Here is an 18,788-nt window from a genome sequence, read left to right on the forward strand (position 1 = left end):
TTACTGTTCTTACCACCATCTCATAAGCAAGCATTGTAGGGCATTGTGGAGCAACACACACACACACACACACACACACACACACACACGTAAATCACAATTAAAAGCAGTATAAATGTCCAGAGGAATGGCAAGTGGTTACATTGTAGACAGTTATACAACTAATTTTGATCTCAGATTCTTTTCACAAAATGTAAATAATCCACACCAAAACAAAAGCTTAGTTATGACGGATGAGCACATACTGAAGGAGATATGAATATTTTGCTGCAGGTGAGCTTGGGTTTCCAGATAGTAGGCAGTTTTTAGTGGATTATATTAATTGACAGTATAAGCGGTGCAGGGGTGGAGAATTTTTTCCCCCATCCCTGGGGCCTGGTGGGCAACATTTCAAGGGCCACATTCCAGTGGTGAGGAGGGCTAGGGGCATACATGGGAAGAGCAAAATGGGTGCCACTCTTACAATAGACTAAATTCCAGCCATGCAAAAGTCAGAGGTTTCTGCAGACACCCTTTTCTCCATCTAGACAAGCAAGAGGCATGATCACAATCCAAGCACAAATCCAGCCAGGCAAAAGCATTTGAACAGAAATGGTGAGGGGCATGGCTTGGGACAGTCTCTAGGGCCTAATAGAGAGGGCTGGGATGGCTGCATCAGCCCTCCAGGCCTAGAGCACCTAGAACCCAAAGTTCTGGATTGAGGACTGGTTCTTAAAATGGAATGAGCAAATGCAGCTGTAGCATTAGGGACCTTAAATAGAATGAAGTACTTGGATGACATGAGGTAAAAGTAAGAAGAAGAAGAACTAAACAAGTGATTATTGAGTGAAGATATTTTACATTAAACTACTCCACTGTGATAGCCCTGAAGCCTACTTTATAGCTAAGAACACCCCTTCAAGCATCTAATGTGATGTGTAATGGCCATAGATGCATAAATTGAGGCTTAAGAATAGCTGAAATGTCCTCTTATCTTAAACTTGTTCTATGATGCAAGAGATGTCACCTTGAAGGAGGTGAGGAAACAGCTATTTGCTCTTTTGGATGAAGAAAAGGAGGTGAATCTTTTGCTATAACTGCATGAAGTTGCCTTTCATTTTAAGTGTAAGGTAGTCATCACTTAAGAGCTTTGGAAAGGAGTGTTAAGATTTCGTGGACAACCTTGATCATTTTTATTTTATCAAGTTTTCAAGCGAGCATTGCCACTCTTAAACTAATATTTCTTTCTGGTCAAGGTCTGGCAGGTTTATAACTATCACCCAAGCATATTAAATATATAAAATTTTACAAGTTTTATTCAGGTGGAAACTACATACATATTAAAAAAGTTCCAAAAATGCTTTTTTTTTTTTTAAAAAAAGGGTTTTTTAAAAATACATTGAATTTTCCATAAGGCTCACCATTGCCATCTAATGTCACATTGTATATTGCACTTAAAACAAACTTAAAACATTTCATTTGCAGCTGTATAGCTGAGTCCTCAAATTCTTGTACAATCTTAACCACTCAGTTAAGATTTGCATATCATTTTAACATATCACAAACCATCTACAGTTATACTTAGTGCTTATAATACTTTTTTGTTTGGCATAAAATGTATTCTCAGCTCTCTTTCCAAGGTTTTTAAACTCATCTCTGCTTTTATATAAACATGTCTCTTAGAGCTGTGTCACAGGGTCAGATTTAGTGCTGTTCTGGTGTTACTCTTGAACAGCATGCTCCAATATGTGTGAAGCAGCCTCCCCCAGTCTGGTACCCACCAATTGTTTGGATCAACTCCTTTTCTTTCTTCCTTAGCTATGCTGGCTAGGGCTGATTGGAGCTGTAGTTCAAAACATCTGCAGGGGACTAAGTTGGGAAAAGTGGCTGCAGAAGGCACAAGACCATGCAAGACATCATTGCTCACAACATCCCAGCACATCCTATCCCCTTAAACTCACCCTCCCTTTGAGCAAGGAGTTCTAAGAGTGTTCTAGGGAAGGTGCCTGGAAACTTGCCTGTGATAAAGTGGGGTTCCTGGTAGCAGGGCGGCTTTTAAGTGTGTTCATCCAAAGATGCTTAGCACCCCTCTTCTGACCTTCCTGTTCAAAAAGGGAAGGTCAGGCTGGAGTGGGAACACTGTAGGTGGAGCTTGTATTTGCTGCTGTGCCCTCTGTAAGAGTTGGGCTACCCTGTTCAGCATACCTGCCCTTGGGGAAAAACTAGGGCATCCCGGTAGCCTTTTTGGGTGCCATGCTCTCAAGCTGTGCTCTCACCCTGAAGAAAGTGGTTTTTCAGGGCCGCAACCTCTCACAGAGCCCCAAAACACACATTTTTGGGCACCATGTGAGATCACACACCCCAAAATGCTTTTTTTCAGGGTGAGAGCATGGCATGGGTCACATGATGTGCCCAGGAGCATGTCCCAGAAGATGAGCCTCCCAGTTTCTGGTAAGAAAAAATTGGACAGTATGTATGCAGAACTAATGCGTTTAACAGGGCTTATGATTTGATGAAAAACACCCCAAGGCCACTTACCACTTTAAACATTCCTGGCTCCCCCCCCCCCCAAATTCTGGGAGCTGTAGTTTGTTAAGGGTGCTGAAAGTTGTTGGAAGATTCCTGTTCCCTCTCACAGAACTACAATTCCTAGAGTTCCCTGGGAAGAGGGATTGACTGTCAAAGCAATCTGGGCATTGTAACACAGTGGAGATAACAGGTTTCTCCTAAGGACCCTTAACCCCAGGCATCCCCTTCGCCCTCTAGCCTACAATGAATAACAGTGCATCCTATGCTTCTCAGTAGCAATTTCAGAAGTCACAGCTAGCAATGGGGAACTGTCTCCAGTATTGATTTGGATTTGCTTATCAATGCAAACATAGTTGAAAAAAAATAAATCTTAAGAGTAATAAATTTGCTCCTAATTGCCAGTTCCCTTCCACCTCGATGTTCTATGTGTTAAAGACTATTCCATAATCTTCTGTGTCAAGCTGGTTCCAGATTCAGTGTGGAAAAGCCATATTGCAGGCATATTCTATCATATGCACCCCTTTCCCCATGGCCACCATAGCTCCTACCTGGGGCAATACATTTTCATTCGCTTATCTCATGCATACATAAGAGCTGCATATAAAAGACTTCAGCAGAATGACCATGCAAGTATAAAAGTCTTGTACTATGCATGTTGGCAGCTAAGTAGATTTGCTCAGAATGTAACTGTATCCAGCCATGAAGAAGTACAATTTCAATAAGGAGATTTTTCAAATGCCAAAGTGTTTCTTTTTAAATGTTGTCATGTGCAGTAAAAATGTAATAATAATTGAATTGATTATTCACCCTCAAAAGGAAACTGTACTCTGTGAGGGATGGGGGGGTTGAACCAGTCTGTCATTCCTTCCTTTCGCAGTAGAGCAATTATTTTAAACCTGTTAGAAAGGAGATCAGAGACAAGTTTAAAATAAAACATATTTCACTTGAAACTAGTTTTGAGAAATGAAATCTGAAGGACTGTAACTTATGAAGCATATTGTGCTCTGATAAGAGTTCCAGTTACCCGAGGATTAACTTGGAAAGATCTATACGTAACAAGCAATTTGCTCAAGGTGAAGTTTTCTTGCTCAGATGCCATAGGAGGGTAGCTTATTTCCTAAAGGCTCACATTAGCTCCTTGCAACAGTCTAATGAGCTAATGACCTTGCCATAAGCTTCCTCCTGGAAAACCGACATTTACATTTGTAAGGTTAAATAAAACGTGCAATGAGGGAAAAGCAAAAAAGAAATGGAGATTATGATTCAAAGAAGTGTGTTATGGATTTTCTCATCCTTACTGACAGTCTTAACCCATGTGTAATGATGATGTCAAGACCAATATCTGTTAATTTGATCTTCCTTTACATTAATCTTGACAATGGAGAATGAACCAAACAAAATTAAAATAACAGTTGTGCATACTTGAGGGCTGCAGATCAGAAACCTGACTACACTGGGTTATGTTATCACACTCCATTGTTGAATATTTCAGCCTTCAGGGTTTCTCACTGTGTTATAAAGTGTCTGAAACAGATTGCAAGCAATAACACAATACCAAATTGCAAAGGCACCTTTGGGTTCAATTGCGAACATTTCTTTCTTTTGACTACTATGACCTTTTCTGGTCTTGTTTTGATATAAAAAACATTACCTTCAGGTCTTTTTTTAAAAAAATGGCATGCCTCCAGCTAGGATCAGAGCCAGAAACACATGGCCTGTGGACTTAATTTCTGTAGCTCACCATGTGTTCTCAAAAGGTTTCTGTGGGCTGACCACACCATGAAAAGTTGGGCTTTCCACTACACGAGTCACCAGCTGATTTGCCCTCTTGTAGTATTTATTGACTCATGTTCATGTGAAAATCTCCATTTCCTCCTTCTTTTGCTTGTTTCTCCTAAGGCCTCTCCAGAAGATACAGCATTGCTGGGGTGGCCTGGCAACCAAATGGCCAGAGCGGTTTCAAAATGGTGTAAACCAGGAACAGGGAAACAAAAACATATATGCATAATCATAGAACAACAACAAAAAAACAACCACTCTTGCTTTTTAGCCAGACTTAGAAGATACATTGTCTCTTTGTAAGTTTGAACTTCCATCTGATTTTTTAAAAAGCATCCATTGCATTATTTACCTATAGATCAAGTTCTTCTGAGCCCATGTGCTATAATTTGATTTTATGTGAGGAAAGTGAGATAGAAAATAAAGAAATTAGTAAGGCCCATCTAGGGCGGTGGCAGTAGTGAAAGCAGTTTTCTTTTAATCTCATATTCAGTGAACCATCCTGAGATCTTCAGAGGAAGGGTGGTATGTAAATTTAACAAACAAACAAACAAACAAACAAACAACAACAACAACAATAATAGACTGATGTGGAACCATGATGTGCAGTGCAATCATATACAGTGGTAGCTCGGGTTAAGTACTTAATTCATTCCGGAGATCCGTTCTTAACCTGAAACTGTTCTTAACCTGAAGCACCACTTTAGCTAATGGGGCCTCCTGCTGCCACCCTGTTGCCGGAGCACGATTTCTGTTCTCATCCTGAAGCAAAGTTCTTAACCCGAGGTACTATTTCTGGGCTATTTCTGGAACCTGAAGCGTATGTAACCTGAGGTACCACTGTACATGTCTGCTTAGAAATTAGTTCAATGGAACTTGCTCCCAGATACCGTATTTTTCACTCCATAAGACACACCTTTTTCCTCCTAAAAGGGGGAAATGTCTGTGCGTCTTATGGAGTGAATGCGTGGTCCCTGGAGCCCAGGGGCAAAAAGCAGGTTGTGCTTTTTTTTTTTTAAAGAAAGAGGGAAGTGGGTGTTGAAACAAAGCCAGTGAGCAGCTGATCGGCAAGGGATCAGGAGGGAGAAAAGGGGCACTAGAGATAAAGGAGAATGCCTGGGAGGGAGGATCCTCAGGATTTTTGCATTGGCTCACCCCAAATTCTCCATTAGATCACATAGCATGTCCATGGCTACAGCCTGTACCAAAAAAACCATGTGTCCACTGTTTCGTGGGGCTGCAATGGCGCAAAAACATTGTTACAAAGCACGGATCCACATGGATCCTCAGGATGTTTGCATTGGGTCATCCCAAAGTCTGCAAAATCTCATAGATATAAATAAAATCCATCTAGATTGCCCTGGTGTGGGGGCCCACTTAGGAGCAGCCCGCGGGGCCAAATTTGGTCCAATTGTTCCAATTGCCTTAAGGTCAGCCCTGATGAGTCTGTGCAAGGGTTGGACTGACAAGCCCTGCACCTTCTAGGTCCCTGGTGTCACTATTCAGAGTACAGACTCAAGGACTTGTAATGGAAATAAGGGGGGCACTTATTGGAAATCAGTTTTGTCACCTCCCCCCCCAAACCCTGGGACGATGAACCCAGCCACCTTTTATTCACAGTCACATAAGCACTACACTACAGCATGGCCATAAAGCTGTACGTTCAACCGCTGAAATACACACCCAATATGTAGCAGTGGAGATTTATGCTACTGCTTTATGATTGAACACTGTGTTTTATTAATGGACTCTGTATTTTTGGAATTACCTAAGAGCCACCAATAGGGAGCTCTAGAATCTGACAGCTAACCAATTGGGTACTACCAAACAGCAACCCCTATTGCTGAAAGCAGGTAACCAGCAGGAAATACTTCAGCTCAGCCTTTATACTGTTGACTGAACACCCCCTGCTGTGCAGATAATGGAGAAAGCTCATAAATTGTATCTTTTCTTTCGTCCTGGCCAACTCCATTTCGCTGGTGTAAACCCTGGTGCACCAGGAACCCAGAATAACAGCAAATAAAATCCGCACATACATCAATGACTGATAAGACTTGTCAACCTGTTATTCCAAAGTCTCCCTAGATTATAAAGCTCCAAAATACAGGCCAAAAGAGAGCAGGTCTGGAAAGAGCAAGCCATACAATGGGCACCACCAGTGAAAAGGCCCTGCTCCATGTAGTTCCTGCCTTGCCATTTGATAGGGTGCCCACTTGCCCTCCTTCTTGACATGGAATGCTCTCTATTGGAGTCTCCACGTTCAACATAAAGACCATAAGAAGGGAGAGCAGAGACCTTGAAGTTCCCAATAGCTGTTAATCAAGCAATCAAGCAAGCACACAGATCACCTTTGTCACAGTTGTGTCACGCCTATGTCCTGGCCAGGCCTGCATACAATCTTGTTTCTGTACACTCTTGTTTGTTCTCAGTAACCAAAATCATATTATCAACATATACAGGAGAAAAGTTGTTTCCCTTCATTTGCAAGGAATCGTACAAAACAAAGTGGCACTAATAAAGAAAAGTTCCAGGGTGGCAACAGAAAGCAAACTAAAAATGCTTTTGCAGTTGATCAGAAGTATCCAGCAATATCAATTTATAGGAAAACTGGTGCTACTAACAGTAACCCTAGTTGGTTAATTGATTTGGCAACTTCCATGCACATGACGTCTGATGCTAATTCCCCCCAAAGAGTTAAATGAGATTCAGGTGAGGGTCATATGCCTTGCCAATCCCAGCAGGTATGTCACAGGAAGATCTGGCCTGCCCAGGCTGATGGCCTGCCCACATGGATCCTCAGGATTTTTGCATTGTGTCACCCCAAATTCTCTATCAGATCACATAACATGTCCATGGCTACAGCCTGCACCCAAAAAAACATGCACCCACTGTTTCGTGGGGCCGCAATGGCGCAAAAACGTGGTTACAAAGCACGGATCCACATGGATCTTCAGGATTTTTGCATTGGGTCACCCCAAATTCACCATCAGATCACATAGTATGTCCATGGCTATAGCCTGCACCAAAAAATCACACATAATTTGTTTCATGGGGCCACAATGGTGCAAAAACATGGTTACAGGTCGATGGCCTGCCCAGGCCGATAAGGAGGAGCTATTTTGGCAGCAGAATCATGCTGCCAATAGGTCTGGAAAAAGTCAACAAGACTGCCTGGCCTGTTCTGGACAATGTTTGAGATCAGGCTTATAGGCAATATTTGGCGGAATAAGTTCATGAGCAGAGGAACTTCCACTTCTGCAATGGGACTTTTCTTCCTCTCTTTCAACCCTGCACTGTCCCCAAATCTGGGTTTTGGGGAACCCATACAAAGGATTTAGGAGGATCACAGGGGGAAGAGAGGGAGGAAAGTCCCATTGTAGTCATTGTGGTCCACTCATGCAATTATTTAATTGACTATCACCCTACGTCTGCATGCCGAGCTGCTGTTAAAAGCACAGCTACAATGGCCTCTTGAAAACACTACTTGGGCAGAAAGTGGAATCTTTTAAAATCATCGGCCACCCACAACCAGTAGCATTTGGTGGGGGGAGGCACTTAGCATATCTCTCAATGCTGACATCACTGTGGCTTACAAGAAGGTAGAGGAGGAAGGAGGTGATGGTGATGTGGTGTGAACACACTGGTATGAGCATCAGTTTGGCTGCACCGGTGTGTTTGCACTGTGCTAACCTTACTCAACCCTGCCAGCACCAGCAATGTCAGTAGTGGGAGGTCATGTAACCCACTGACAGTGCTAGCTGCAACCCAGCATGGGAACCCTATGCATAATCCTACTAAATCTAGTTGGTTATTTTATATATATATATATATATATATATATATATATATATATATATATATATATATATTATTAGGCTAGCAAGATCTTGTGAGATCTTCCTGAAATCTCACAAGATCTCATGAGCTTTGTAAGATCTTGCAAGAGCTCAGTGAGATCTCACAAGATCTCACCAGAATCTGCCATTGTTGCTGCCAGGCACCGCTGCACAATCCAGTTAAGGGCAGCTTGGGCGGTGGTGAAATTCTCAGCATGTTGTACGCTGAAAGAAAATTATATGAAAATGATGTACCAGTGGTATTTGACTCCTAGTAAGCTTGCAAAAATGTGTAAGACAAGTGCAAATATCTGCTGGAAATGTAAGCAAAAGGAAGGCACCTTTTATTATATGTGGTGGATCTGTAAGGTTCTAAAAGCATTCTGGGAAATGATATGGTAAGTGGGTTTAGGATTGTAGCCTAAGGCTAGTAAAAATGTCTGCATATTTCAGGTTTCCCACATCCTTCTTAGTGACCTATTAAACAAAGCTTGCCAATGGTAGCCTAATTTCTTTCCCTAGTTTTCATAAGAACCACAGAATGCAATTCCTCTGTAGCCCTCTGCTTGGAATAAGAGTATACCTCTTTTTTGTCTCCACTTTTTGTTTTATTGATTCTTTAATTTGTTCAATTGAAATATTATTAATACAAAAAAACACACCCTTGGAGAAGAATGCCTTCATTCTATTTAGATTGTTTTTCTCCATTCTAATAAATGTTTACACTTGAATATGAAGCTTCCTTTCACTCTCAAAGCATAGATCCATCTGGCTCAGTATCAGCTACTCTCAGGGCCGGCCCACCCATGAGGCAAAGCAAGATGACAGCCTCAGACGGAGGGTCCACAGGGATAGCAGATCCTGGTGTCAATATTTCTTCCACCCTCCACTTCTTCCTGATGGAGATCTTCCCTGCCCATCTTCTTCAATGGTGGGGAGGGGGCCCATTTGGAGTCTGTCTCAGGTCCCGAAATGTATTAGTCTGGCCCCAGCTACTCTGATGACTACATGTTTTCAAGAGGTCACAGGTCTTGGACAGTAAGTGGTCTTTGTTACCTCTAATCCTTTTTCTGTTATCTAACTTCCACAGTATGAAAATGTTATCTAATTTCAGTCGTATGCACCTTCTAGGTTCACATGATATTTTCAATTTTCTGCCCAAATGGCCAATTGATCTTTACTTTGTCTCTTAACATATGCATCAAAATTGAATTCTTTCTACTCATAATACATTTATGGATTTAAGTTTTTGCATAAAAAACAAACCTTTTTTTAAACTATTGACATAGCTTTTAAAATCGATTTCACTCCATACTTCTCTCTCACACACAGACACTACTTGTCCTGTCTGTCAGTATATACTGATCTGAAATGTGGAAACATTAGGTTGTGATTCATTTGACCAGAAGCTAAGTGTGAAACTTGGATGTGTTTGTGAAGTCGACAATGAACTTAGTAATCGATTTTCAGTTTAGGGATAAGGGAAGGATTCATGATCCTTTTAGGGCTTTTTCTTTGGACATCCATTAGCACATTTACCTCAGAAAATCATTCAATTGATTTACTTCGTATCTCTTTTAACTCCTTAAGACTCATTATTTCTGCTAGTCTTTGCCTAATTGTTTTCGGCCTTCTCCAACTCTTACTTTTATTTAATTTTTTTTAGTACTTTGTCTAAATTAGATTGTAAGCCCATTACACAGAACTTGTCTTTTTCACATTTTAGTATAGCTCTGTGTGTGCACACTTTATAAATAAACAATGCCCCTGCTGTATGAAATTACGTTACTACAATATTTTCCCCACTGAAATATCTATTAGATTCTAATTAACGTTTGGCTATTTAAAACATGTGCATATAATATAATTCCTGCCTCTTGCAATCACCAGTATACGCCCAAATTTTGTCTCTTTTATTTCTGGATATATTTCAGAGACAACATGATTATATGAGTGACTGAAAGTTATGGTACACAAAATGCATATGCAGTTTACTTTTATATAGCTCAAGGAATTCTGAATTAGAACTTTTTGGCAGGGCTAAGACTACAATCTGATGCACCCTTACTTAAGAGAAAGCCCCATTCAGCTCAGCGAATGAGTAAATCTTTAAGAGTCTTGCAGCAGTGTCCAATGCACTTTTACCCAGAAGGACATTTCCCTTTGTTCCAATGTGACTCAATGAGCCAAGGAAATGTATAAATTTGCAGGCAGAGGTATCATTCACTCTCAGCCTCTGTCTCACAGAGTTGTGAGGATAAAGTAGGGAGGAGGCAAAGACTCCACCTTCTCTGGAGGACTGAAGGGCCCCAAAGCAATGTCCTGATGTCATGCACATGATGTCACACAATGTTCTGATGTCGTGCTCGGATCCTTCTGAACATTCAAGGGGCCCGCCCCCCTAACCCCCCCAAACCATCATGAGGGAGGAAAGAAAAAGGAAGGAAAGAAAAAAGCCCAAACTGCTGTGTTAAGTCTTCCAATGTTTAATACTGTCCAGGGGTGAAGTTTAATTTGTGAGGAGGTTCAGCCCTGGAATCTGCTTTCAGTAGCTGGGCTAAGTCCAGAAACATGTGAGCTGACAGTAAACAACTGGGACCTACAACAAACATTGTGGGATGGAGGGTTACAGTTCCAGGCAGGCAGGGAGCCAACCATGCCCTGTTATGGGATACTTCATACTCTTGTTTCACTGTGGCTTCATTTTGGCTACAAAGCCATCATAACTCAACACCTGAGTCTGGTATTAGAATAGCAGTAATAGAATAGCATTTTGTTTTCCTGGTGGTACTCAGTGGTATGCAGTACCAGCACCTCTTCTTTTCAAATGTTAAAAGTGTGGCACTGACTGTAACAACTTCATGGTGAGTACCAGCACCATGTGTTTTTTAAAAGCACTGGATAAAAATGCCTCTAAATATGTGCAAGGGTGCCTCTCCTTCTGCTGTTAGGAACCTGTGGCCTATCTCGATGTACTTCAGAGTCAGAAGTGGTCCTCCTCTCCCTCTGTCTCATACAGAGTGAGGGAAGTGGAGGCATTCAAGGAAGTGCTATGCAGGAGCAAGTTTGTGTTCTTCTGCAACATTCTCTTGTCAGCATGTAGTGTGATAACTTCCAACTGTTTTTCATTGAGGTGATTGTAAAAAAGAAAAAGACTATGGCTGCTGAATGTGACTTAGGTGATATCTCTGGGAGACATAACCATGAGAGCTTGTGTGATAACTGCACTGCAAAAAGAAGTATTTGATAAAAGGCTTAACACTTTAAGAAGATAAGCATTCTCATGGTATAATTTCAGAAAAATAAGATGGTTACAGTAATTGAACTGCAAGATCATACTAGTGTCGACAGTTAAGGATGGACTGGATTTACATTTATTTATTTTTTAAGTAAAGCATGCACATATATTGCAGAATACCACAGTTGAAATGAAGGTCACAAGAGTGCATAAAGCTTTATTTTATATTCTCTGCAAAATTAGTCTAAGGCTGCATACAAGCTATATCTTTAAAGCACATTCAGATCGCATTGCCTGCCACCAATTCTTGGAATATAATAATAATAATAATAATAATTTATTATTTATACCCCGCCCATCTGGCTGAGTTTCCCCAGCCACTCTGGGCGGCTCCCAATCAGTATTAAAAACAATACAGCATTACATATTAAAAACATCCCTAAACAGGGCTGCCTTAAGATGTCTTCTGAACGTCAGGTAATTCTTTATCTCTTTGACATCTGATGGGAGGGCGTTCCACAGGGCGGGCGCCACTACCGAGAAGGCCCTCTGTCTGGTTCCCTGTAACCTCACTTCTCGCAATGAGGGAACCGCCAGAAGGCCCTCGGCGCTGGATCTCAGTGTCCGGGCTGAACGATGGGGGTGGAGACGCTCCTTCAGGTATACAGGACCGAGGCCGTTTAGGGCTTTAAAGGTCAGCACCAACACTTTGAATTGTGCTCGGAAACGTACTGGGAGCCAACGTACTGAAGTGCACCCCTCACAGAGCTACAATTACCCTCGCCAAACCTACAGTTCCCAGGGTTCTTTGAGGGAAGCCATGACTGTTTAAAGTGGTATGATGCTGCTTTAGATGTATGGTGCAGATGGGGCCAAAGTCTAGTCTAGTCCGACTAAGTACTGTAAAAGGCACTGCCAAAACGAAGGGGGGTCCCTCTAAAATGAGAGTATGGCAATTATAGATCATTCTCAAGAATCCACAAAATGAATCCACTCCCAACAATATAAAAATGTCACAATACATAGATGTGTGCTATTTAATATGCAGAAAAGTTCGATCAAAGTTGCATTCTGGGTAAATACAGTGTGGTTTGGGAAGCTTGTTCACTAAACCGCCAAGTTCTAAACTGCCATAATACAGATTACTATGCCTGGCTATTGTAGTTGCTGTTGCCCACCCCTAGTTACACACTTGCTCTGGTGCCATGGAGTGGCACTACCATACCATCCAACTTTTCAGGCCGGCTCATACATGCCAACAATGGGTCTCTCTCTCTCTCTGCTGCTACGACCTCTGTCATGGCCTCCTCCTCCTCAATGCAGCCTCTGTCAACACACCCTCTGATGCCACGCCACAACCACCGTAACCACCAACCTATTCTGGAAGTGTACCACAGGCTTCTGGAAGTATGGCGGAAGCCACAGTGGAGGTGGCAGAGGCTATGGTGGAGGCAGAGGAAGCCAAAATAGAACATCTGGGACTGTGATCAGAAGCTGGGGTGTCTCCTGTCAATCTGGGATGTCCTACTCAAAACTGGACACTTGTGCAGTATGCATTCCTCTCCCAACCACTGCCTCAGATTATTATTATTATTATGGTAAACCTCCTGCACCAATGAAAATCAATAGAGCTTCCTCCCTCCTAAAAGAAAAGAAGTATATGCCATATTACCCCCCCCCCCCCCCGGAAGCAGATTGTGTATGTTGTCCCCTTGCTCTATATATTATTATGAGGTTGGGGGGGGGGAGTAGGTTGTATGCAGAGACCTTTGTAACTGCTGCATCCAGCAAGTATTAAAATAGAAACCAGGATAGCTTCCTATTGAGGTGATAGCCTGGGCGAGGGGCCATTAAGGGAACAAAGGAAGTGGATCTGACAAATGGTTGGGGCCCCTCCTCCCTCAACTGGCTGCTCATTAGAAAAAGACAAAAGTAAGAGTTTGCAGTGAAGTGACCTAGACAAAATGCAGCAAGCTGGGGAATGTAAGAGCAATGTTTGATTTTTGTTTGAATACAAGCTGCAGCTAGGGGATAAAGAATACCCTCTTGGGGTGTTAATGCTGTGAACCCCTCAATTGAAGGCTCATGTTGTATATATGTGTAAATAAATCATATACCATAAACACATCACAGTCTCTGCTGTGCCACATTCTGAAAGGAAACATGAACCCTGGAATCTCACATTGCTCGGAGGTTGGGGTAGTGTGCAACAACAACAACAACAACAACAACAACAACACATTACATGCATATCCCACCTCAAAATTTATTTCTGCTCTAAATTAGTTTTTCCCTAGGCGGCCATCCTACCATGCTGAACATTTATTTTCAGGGCCTGCCATAAAGAGTATACAGTGGTACCTCGGGTTACATACACTTCAGGTTATATACGCTTCAGGTTACAGACTCCGCTAATCCAAAAATAGTACCTCGGGTTAAGAACTTTGCTTCAGGATGAGAACAGAAATCGTGCTCTGGCGGCGCCGCAGCAGCTGGAGGCCCCATTAGCTAAAGTGGTGCTTCAGGTTAAGAACAGTTGCAGGTTAAGAACGGACCTCCAGACCAAATTAAGTACTCAACCCGAGGTACCACTGTACATTCTTTTGTGATATGACATCCCTCAGCCAATTTTTGAAAGGAAGCCAATTTAAGATTTGATATTTCCCCTTTAAATGCCATTTGTCCATTAGTCTCGAGACATCTGGCAGCACAATTTATTTTAATAAAAAGGGAGCGGTCAAAATGGGCTGCTATAGTTTTAGATGCTTCTTTGTGAGTGTGGCAAGTTTATGTACTAAGGTCTTTATTACGGTAGTCTTACATTTAAATTTCAATCACTCTTTTCATCATGGAGACATTAAAACACCTTCTAAGGGGTGTGTGTGTGTATTAGTCAGGGTTGGTGAGCAACGTGAGCAAGAGCAGCATTCCCCGGTTACAACATGTTAAACATATTGAAATGAAAGAAGAACCCTGTGTCAAAAGCAAAATAAGTTATATATAAGTTATATACCAGAATTCACGGATTTGCAGGAAAAAGTACACGAGACATTAGCACCCATATTCATTGAATATAGCTCCATGGCTCCCCACATTTCTCCAATGAAATTAGGGATGTCCTGAGGAAAAGAAGGACATTCCAGGATCAAATCAGAAACTGGATGTCTTCTGTAAATCCCGGACTGTCCCTAGAAAATAGGGACACTTATAGGATTTGTAGCTTTGCTATCAAGTTTAGCTACCGAGGGCTTTCACAGTGTAGAATAAATCTGTGTAACTGTAAGAGAGAATGGGGAGGGATGTCTTTCCCTTTAATCTGGGCATCTTTGTGTGACCTGCCATCCCCATCTTATTTGGATGATTATAAAGTGCTTTGCACAGGGCTGTTTCTAAAGAAGGATTGGGGGTGCTGTGACTCTCCATAGGTTGTTGGTCTCAAATTCCCATCAACTCTAGCAACCGTGGCCAATAGGGGTGATGGGAGAGTTAGTTCAACGACACCTGGAGGGTCATAGTTTTACCACACCTGTTCTAAAGAGTATTAACGTTTCAGCTGATTCAGAGTACCACAATCAGACTGGTTCATTTTGTTAGCTTCTTAAAGAGTTCTGCAGCTGCATTCAAGTCAGTTGAGTTTGCTTTGGCGGATCACACTTGCTTGCAAAAGAAAACGATACAATAATGATCCATCGATTGCAACATAATGTGCTTTGTTTGCCCTGGAAAGTTGCAGCATAAATTGCACGTGTGACATGCTTTGAAGCACTGTATAGACAAGCCTCTGTTCAATCCAGTACAGTACATAATTCCAACAGTGGCAGCTGTAGGAATGGATCTGTAACAGCTGTTAGCCGATTGCAAATATCCATTCCTTGGACAATGCTCTTGAGATTGTAGTTGCCATGCAGCTCCAGGACCTCTTGGATGAAGTTGCTCAATGCTAAAGTTACGAACAGAAACTTTCCTGTGCAAAGATCTTGGGTGTGTGCCTGGTCCCTAACTATGAAACAAGAAGGGTGGTTTTTGTTGTTGTTGCAAACTACAGTTCTGAGATATTTACACTATGATCAGTAGCTGATGGCATGGTGGGGTTAAACCACTCAGCTGACCACTCTGGCTGAGTTGCTGCTGCACACCAGGACAGAAAGGGATGGGTCATGTGGTGCAAACATGTCAGCAGTGAGTGCTAACCCGCTGCTCCTGCTGGTGTGTTTTCACCTTGCCACCACCTCCCAGCTCTCCACCCCAATATACAGCAGCAGCTCAGATGGATGGAGGTCAAGTGCAACCACCCCATGCAGTCTGCTACTGACTAGAATCTACAGTAACTGTTAATGAGGCTTTTAGGCCTAGTGCAGATATTCCACTATTTCACTGCTGCTGCTGTTGTTAGGTAAGTTTTGGGAATGGGGAAAAGGACAACCGAGAATGGGATTAACTTTTTTATGGGCATAGCGTAACTTCAAGGAATTGCAAGCAACTTGCTATTTCTTAAATTCAGCAGCATCACTATTGCAGTTTGAGAAGATGAGGTGAAGATGTAATGCTGGGCCTTTTCTGCAGTGGCTCCCCACTTGTGGAATACTCTCCCCAGGGAGGTTCACCTTCATTACATATCTTTAGGTGCCAGGCAGAAACATTCCTTTTCTCTCAGGCCTTTGGTTGGGATTAAACAATCTGTGGCCTTTTAAACTGTGTTGTTGTTTTTTGTTATTATGGTATGTATTTTTCTGTTTTCAAATTGCAAACCAGATGAAGGGTGATATAGAAATTAAATTAATTAATTAATTAATTAATTAATTAATAATAATAATAAGGTAATCCTGGATTAGCTACATCAATGGCAACCTCTAGATTGTTGAACCTGTGAGAACAAAGTTATTTCCCTAAATGGTTCTAATCAAGAAAAATTAAATGCAATCTCATAAATCTTCATTAAAATATAAATAGGAGGGAAGAGGAAGAATTTTAGTCACCACTGAGATCATAAAAGCAAACAATGGCCGAGACCTTTAAGAACAAATGATTATATCTGTTTTTTTCCATGAACAGATCACTTAAGAAATTATTTAAATATCACAAGCTGCAGACGTTAAAAGTGCTTATCGCTTCAACAGTTCTCACGGTACTGTGCCAAAATAGCACTCATTACAGAAAATCACAGCATGATCGTTGTGAAAAGTGCTTATAACTTTATCAAGGCTCATAGCAAAGAACATATGATAAATAATTATCCAGTCAACTAAATGTTTCTCAGTTGAAAGAAATATGCTGAACTATTTGTAAGTGTCACTAAATACTGCAGTATTCAACCTCTCTTTAAGCACCTTATCATTACTGCAGGAACATGTTCAAAGATGCAAAAATTGGTAATATATGAAAAGCTAGGCGTTTTACTGCATGCCTCTCTTCAAATGCCAAATGATTCCCACAAGCCGTGTTCCCATGTTGCAAGCTCAAGAACCCACCTTCACTCTTCACAGTATGGATGAAGTGAGAGATTGCCATGTTGCTGTCATCATACCTCTCATCAAATTCGTAAGTCCCATAGCTCTTTCTCCATCTTACCTGATGAAGCAAGAAGACCTTCAATTTTGCCCTTCAGAAGATGGATAAGGAACAATACGACACAAGTAGGAGCCAAGCAGGTGCTGCAATAGCAACTTTGCTTGCTCCTGTCATAATTATACTCCTGTCTGAGTGAAACACCTTTCTAGTTCATTTTGTAAAAGGGAGAACTGAAACAGGAACAAGTTCCTTTTTTGGCAGGATGGACTTGTATATAACTTCTCCTGGGAGAGTGATAAACTAGGCATGAGATTTCTTTCCATGGGAAGGAGCTCTATGCACATAGATACCCCATGGATCCCCCTGTGTCATTCACCAGATATTAGAGAATAGAAATGAAGAAACATTACGTAACTTATGGAAACACTGAACACAGAATACAAGAAAAGTGGTTTCCTCATAAAGGTCTGATTCAGCACACAACATAATATCTGATGGGCACTGACTTGCATGGGAAGATGTGTCAAGAAGCTTCCCATATGATTTGGCTGATTTCTACCATGCCATCACAGCCCGCTTTATTGAGAAAATGTGGAAATGTGGCTGCAATCAGCTGAACTGCGTAGGAATGAATGAATGAATGAATTTATTACGGTCATAGACCAGAAAAAACATAAAAAGCAACAATAGTTTACAAAGGGAATAATGGTGTCAATTAAAAATTGTAAAATTATACATAAAAGCAATACACATATGCACACACACCCACCCACCCACCCACACACACACACACATATATGCACTACAGTATATGTATAGACTTAAAAAAATGGGGGGGCTTGTCCAGGGGTCAAGTCTTTTACTTTTTTACAGTAACCATTTCATACAATCTATCATTTGGTTCTCTGACCATGCATAGTTGTGTTATTAGCAGCCACTGACACATGCTGCTGAATGTGTAAATCAGGCATCAGTCACTGTTCCTTTGAGGCCTTGGTTCATAAGGAAATAGAAGCAAAAAGAGAAAAACAAAGCCATTTAGATAGGAAAAAAGCATATTACACAAGGCCCTTCCCCGGCACATTTTAACAATAATTCAGATGTTACCTCACAAAAGTAATCACCTTCATTATTAAAGGCAGCCCACAAAGAATGAATTCCTAGGATGTTTCAAGGGTAGAGATTTCAATTATATTTTTTCAATTCCATCAAAGGATAAAAATATCTAATAGAGACATTATGAGAAATAAAAATTCCTGATAAATTCTTCAGGAGAGGATTTTCTACTACATGGTGCAATTGTATTAAATCAAGATATGATGAAATCTGCAGTGGAACATTTTCTCTTACTTCACTAGCATAGCTCAAATATATTGGCACTCATAGACACTGTTATTTTCCGGTCTGGGACATCTGGCCATAGTACTGGTGTAACAAAACTCGTATCTCTCTGGTGTGCAATGTTTTGGTAAAAATTCTATTCCTAATAACATGAAAAGATTATACATTTGTCAGCTTATGGCAGGGTTGTGCAGCGGATTCAGAGGAAACCTAAACTGAAGCGGGTTTGACTTGGATTATGTAAGGCAAAGCAGAATGAACCAAAGTGTGGGCATATTAGGGTGCCTTGACAATTCAGAAGTCAAAAAATTGCTGCTGAATGTGGACAGGGAGCTTAGAGTTCTGTCACAAGCAGGGTTCCTGTTGGTGCCAATTGCCAATCAGGAGATCAGTGCTGACTAGAAGTCCCACTCAGATCAGCTGATGAGGGTGCTAGTTTCCATCATTTTAGGAAGCAGTTTGAATAAGCTGATTGGTGCTTGGGTTGCCCCTTCAAAAGGTCTGCTCTGTTTCCTTGAAGCACTTTGCATTCAAACCACTTCCTTCTCTTGCTGGCCAGATCCAGTTCCCCACTCCTG

The 18,788-nt window shown here is 41.5% G+C and overlaps 1 long non-coding RNA gene across 2 annotated transcripts in view; it reads right to left on the reverse strand.

Moving 5' to 3' along the window:
- Positions 1-18,788, reverse strand: part of LOC309378289 — a 599,747-nt gene that overhangs the window by 110,702 nt on the left and 470,257 nt on the right. Inside the window, exon 1 of one of the 2 annotated variants that reach the window (XR_014172001.1) lies at positions 5,178-5,191. The exons of the other annotated variant lie outside the window; for it this stretch is intronic. This is a non-coding gene — a long non-coding RNA (uncharacterized lncRNA). Of the gene's footprint in view, positions 1-5,177; positions 5,192-18,788 lie in introns of those variants that run through there. 2 annotated transcript variants of the gene reach the window in all.

This window comes from Podarcis melisellensis (assembly GCF_964234715.1).
Source record: "Podarcis melisellensis genome assembly, chromosome: 9".
In the NCBI taxonomy this organism is placed as follows: Eukaryota; Metazoa; Chordata; class Lepidosauria; order Squamata; family Lacertidae; genus Podarcis; species Podarcis melisellensis.